This window comes from Vulpes vulpes, chromosome 13, assembly GCF_048418805.1.
Source record: "Vulpes vulpes isolate BD-2025 chromosome 13, VulVul3, whole genome shotgun sequence".
Lineage (NCBI taxonomy): Eukaryota > Metazoa > Chordata > Mammalia > Carnivora > Canidae > Vulpes > Vulpes vulpes.
The window spans coordinates 117,361,990-117,367,399 of record NC_132792.1 but is presented as its reverse complement, the minus strand read 5'-3'; positions in this window follow the sequence as shown (position 1 = coordinate 117,367,399).

Below are 5,410 nucleotides of genomic sequence, written 5' to 3'. Positions count from 1 at the left end.
GATGTCATTTCCTCTGGTCTTTCTGTCTTTTTTTTTTTTTTTAAGATTTTATTTATTTATTCACAAGAGACACAGAGAGAGAGGCAGAGACATAGGCAGAGGGAGAAGCAGGCTCCCTGCAGGGAGCCCAATGTGGGACTCGATTCTGGATCCTGGGATCATGCCCTGAGCCAAAAGCAGACACTCAACTGCTGAGCCACCCAGGCGTCCCTGGTCTTTCTGTCTTCTTGGGCAAATATCTCTTAAGTGTGGCTGTTCACCCACAGGGCCCCTGTGCTTGGGTGTCGGGAAGTCTGGAGTCAAGAGACCCAGGACAGGTATCTCTTTTGGACTCAAATTCCTGCCTTTCCCACCCTTGCCAATTGACAGGGCTCCAAACTGAAGTGCCCTGGGCAGTGAGGCAGGGAAACTAGCAGGCGGAGGGAAGTGGGGAGCAGTGACATTTATGGTGAACTGCCAAGAGCATGTTACATCTAAGGACATTCAAATTCTGAAGAATTCTAAGTACTGATGGATCACATATGTTTGTAGACCATGGAGATCCACTTCACATCAAACCACAAAGCAAGCCTGAGGGATCCGCGTTGTGCAGCTTTAACAAAGTGCAGGGACACCACCAGGCCTCTGTCCCTGTTCCTTCACCTGCTGTCTGTGTCCTCATTGGTGACTCATCCTCTGCATACTAACCTGGCATCCCCCTGCACTCCAGGGGGCTATGTGCATGTGCTGCACAACTCCCATCTCCCCTCCCCTCCCTGCCCCTGCCCCTCATCTGGCTCCACCCTCCAGGGTGCAGTTCTTGTCAGAGCCCGCTCCTTTTCTCCCTCCATACCCCACCGCTGGGCACAGAAGCAGCAGGTATAGAGAAGGGTATGGGCTTTGGAGTCATGTGGGTTCAGAGTCCAGCTTCATCCCTGAACTGTCCTCACCTTGTGTAAAGTACTTCTTTGAGCCTCACTTTCCTTTTCTGAAAGTGGAGGAAATAATTTCCATCTCACAGGATCATTATGAGAATTAAATGAGATAATGTATGCAGAGAGCAAGCCTAGTGCTGGACAAATGGTGGGAATCCTCCCCTTCCCTCTCTGATTTCCCTGTGACCCTGGCCACCCCTGGTGGTGCTGAGGTGTCACTCCATCCCATGCCTGCCTCTCTGCCCTGTGCATCTGCTCATCCTCCAGCCTCCATCACCCTGTTTCCCAAGTGTCTTTAGTCAATGACTCCCAAGTTCCTGTACCCAACAAGACCTGGGGCCTTGGGGTTGTTGGGAAGGTGGGCATGGACAAGGAAGGAAGGTGAGGGGCGCCTGGGGTGTTCAGGTCATGATGTCAGGGTCCTTGGATCAAGCGCTTTGTCCTCAGCAGGGAGTCGGCTTGGGATTCTCTCCCTCTGCCCCTCCACCTTCCCATCACTCTCTAAAATAAATAGGGGAGGTGAGGTAACCGTGTTGCCAGGGACAGAAGTGGGCACACTCGGCCGGGATCTGACCTGCAGCTGGAGGCCGGGGCTCCCGCTCGCCCGAACCGCTCTGTTCACGTCCTCGCCTGTGCCTCCTCCCCCTGGCTTTATCTGCACCCGGCATCCACCCCCAGCCGGCTCTGCAGCTCCCATGCCTCCAGGAGAGCCTGGCCTTGGTCTCATGGAACACAGCAGATCTGGGTCCAGATCTGGCCTCCGTCACTTACTCCCTGTGTGGCTTGGGGCGTGCTGCCTTAACTCTCTGGGTCATGGTTCCTTGTTTATAAAATGGAGATGACACCTCCCCTCACTGGGGATTAAGTAAAGCACTCTGTAGAGAGGTGGCATCTGATGTCCAATGAATGGTCAGCCATCGTGATGACTTCCTGCCCTGGGATACTTCTTCCCCTCTTTATTTCCTCTCTGCTACCTGGCTGCTCCCCATCCCCCCACCATACTCCTTGGCATCTTCTTAGTTCCCCTTTCCGCAGTTCAGGGCATCCATAGAACACCCTGCCCCCTCTGCCTCCCCGACCTTGGCCTCTGTCCCCAGGGCTTGTCAGTGCTAGGCTGGCTCGGGTATTGGCAGGCTGGCCCCTCGGGAGCCCATCTCCCCCAGTCCCCTCTGTCTGCTCTGTCTGCTCTCATCACATCAACTATTTCACCCCATCACACCCAGCCACCCCCTTCTTCCTCTATGGCTAGTGCCTGACCCATCTCTGGCTCAGAGGGGCTACACAGAAGGCACTTGCAGGAGAGTGAGAAAGCTTTTACGTGAGGCCTGCCTCTCTGCCCTGTGCGTGCCTTCATCCTAGGTATGCTGTTCCTGCCTAGGGATGCCTGGACTCAGTCTCCTCTACACTAATACTCACTACCTCCGTCCCCTGGTGCCCCAAACACCAAGTCCCTTCAACTCCTCCTGGTCCTTTCCCAGCCTCTAGCTCCCTCGGGGTAGTCCAGGTTCCCAGAGAAAGGAACTAAATGTGGGCTTTGGGGTAAGAAAGGTGGCCACAAAAGCAGAACTGATACAGGCCCAGCAGGAGCCACAAGGGAGTGGGGACAAGACCACAGGGCTACCTTGGGCTTGGATGCCCTTGTGTCTGTCTTCCCTGGAAGGCAGGGGCCACAGAACGAGAATTGACTAGGCCTTCGGACAAGCTATTGATCTACATCAAGGGCACTGTGCCGTTGGGGGATGTGTTGGGGTGGGCGGGGGGCGGGAATCCAGACTAATGGGAACAAGGACACATGGAACAAGCCTGGGGCTGAAGCAGAGCCCCCTCCTCCCACCCCTGCACTTCCACCCGAGCCCCCTGCCTGCTCTGTGCAGCTATAACTTGGGCTCCTCTCTGACACAGAGGAGAGAAGCATCTGCCTGCCGCATGACATTCAACAGATCTGATCCTCTTCAGAAGAAAAATCCCCCAGAAAGGAACCAGGCTGGATCCCATGAGGGAAGACTCTTAGAGAAGCCAGGCCAGGAATTCTTGGTGTAAAATGTTCCAGAAGACAAGAGCCCTAAGAACTGCAGGCTTCTTTCTGGCAGAGGGGTTCTTCCCCTGATTCCGTTCTACCAGGCAGGGGAGACCATAAACCTCTGGAGCCTAGGCTGGAGCCTGCCAATGAGACAGGCCACTCTTCTCTTCTGGACACCCAAGGGTGACCTTAAGGGTGCCTGCAAGACATGGGGAGAAGGTGAGAAGGGACGAGATGATGGGAGGAAGCAGCCAGGCATTCTGGAAGTTTCTCATGGCTACTTTTCTGTCATACTTGAGGTGGGAGGATTCTAGGAGGGGGTCAGCTGGAAGGCTCTCAGCGTCTGCTGGGGGTGATCTGGAAGATTAAGTGTTCTGTTGGAAAGGTAAATCAGGATGTGCAAGACTCCTGCCCCCAACCCCTGGAAAGCCTCAAGGCAGTGGGAAGGAGGATGAGGGGAGCACGTGGCCAGGCTGGCTCTCAGCACTGTGGTCATGACATGAGGGGGAGAGGCTCTGTGTGGGAGCCCTTGTTAAGGATAGGAGCCCGGATGTGGAACTCTGCCAGGTACGCTTCCTGGTTTAGGCTAACGTGATGCAGCAAAGGCCAGGCACTGGTAAGAGAGGAGTTGATATAGGGATGGCAGGAAGGGCAGATGAGTAAAAGCTAGCTATCTTGGGAGGTGAAGAGCAGGGGTCAGTGTCCTTCCCCAAGGATATGGCTTGCCATCTAGCCATGCTTGGTGGCTGGAGGGGAGGGAGGCAAATGACCACTAAAGCTTTCCTGCCTGCTTCTGTGTGATATGTTTGATATTGGGTTGTTTAATTAGGAATCAACTAAATATCGAACATATTCTTACAGCAGTGGGCAATTTGGCATCAACCTCTGGGGCTCTGGGGCTCTGACTGAACCGTTTATTTCCAGGACTCCTTTGGAAAGCTAGTGGCGGCAATGTATGTGGGTATCAATCTTAAGCTGGAGAGCTAGTGTGGGAGTGCGAGGGCTGGAGTTTGAGTATTGAATCTCTCTGTATTTTTCCCTTGTACTAGAAGGGATGGATCTCTCATCTTCTGTCCTTGTACGTTTTTCTTTCTTATTCAACACTGCCCTGACCCTTATGGACTATTGTTTCCTATCCCTGGGACCTCCTTGTTCACTCATCTTGCAGTGAGGGGCTGTGGCTTTTCTGCTTTCCTTCAAGAGTCAATTGATGGTCTAGCTGCCCATCTACCTCTAGTGACTGGAAGCTCCTAAGAGTGGACTCCAGTTTTACCCTGTGCCCTGGTGGGTGTCTCAGTTACCCCACTGCTGGGGCTTAATATTAACGATAGCCATCAATCCTTGACATATGACTACTTGGAACCCTTCATGTTCTTTTCTGATAGCTTTGGTCATCTTGAATAGTGCCCTTCTCTCCCCGGGCATATTCTCAGATTGTATGGTGCTGGTAAACTGGGATCAATTGCCACCTGTCAGTAAGAGGCTCCAAGTGGAAGAATGGCATGGCCTGGAAAGAAGCCAGGGAGAACAGAGATGGTGAGGGTGATGTGATTGTGATGAGTGTGTGTTAGTAGGAAGGTCAGGTGGGGGTAAGGAGGGAACAGAGAGCTAGGAGAGTGGAGAGCAGCACAGAGCTTGGTCAGTGTGGGTATGAAAGTTCTACTTAAAGATCCCTGTTAAAAATAAATAAATAAATAAATAAATAAATAAATAAAGATCCCTCTTGGCAAACAGAGGGCATGACCCTACCCAGAAGACTCTGACCCTCCCCTGCTTCTTTCCCCCACCACACTTTAAGCTCTGGGAGGGCCTTCCAGATACCAACCTTCACTGCTCACTCCATCCCTGTGGCTCTTAAGGGGGAGGAATGATGTCTCCCTGCCAATTAGAGACTCTTGAAATAGCACGGTAATTTGATCTGGGGATCTGGGGGACTTGTCGAGGATCAGGAGTGACCTCCCTCTTCACTATTACTCAAGGTTCCTGAATACTGGGAATCAAAAGGTAAAAGTCAACCAGTGGAGTCTCACCAGCATCCATTATAGCAGGGTGAGGGTAATGGGGAAACAGAAGTGTAACTGGGACCCTCTGGATGAGAACTACCCATCTGGAATTGCCAAAGTACGCTTCTCTCTTCTCTCTCTCTCTCTCTCTCTCTCTCTCCCTCTCTTTTTAAGATTTTATTTATTCATGAGAGACACACAGAGAGGGGTAGAGAAGCAGGCTCCCCACAGGGACCCGATGTGGGACTTGATCCCAGGACCCCAGGGTCACGACCTGAGCAGAAGGCAGACACTCAACCATTGAGCCACCCAGGTGCCCCCCCCCCTTCAGTGTTCTCCTTCTCCCTGTGCCTTGTTCTTTTAAAACACCCACAGAGCTGTATGGAGAGTGGAAAGTTTCAGGGTCAGGGAGAACCTCTCCCCGCCCCCACTTTCCATTGTCTAAAATCAGCCTCAGCTGTTCCCTAATTTTT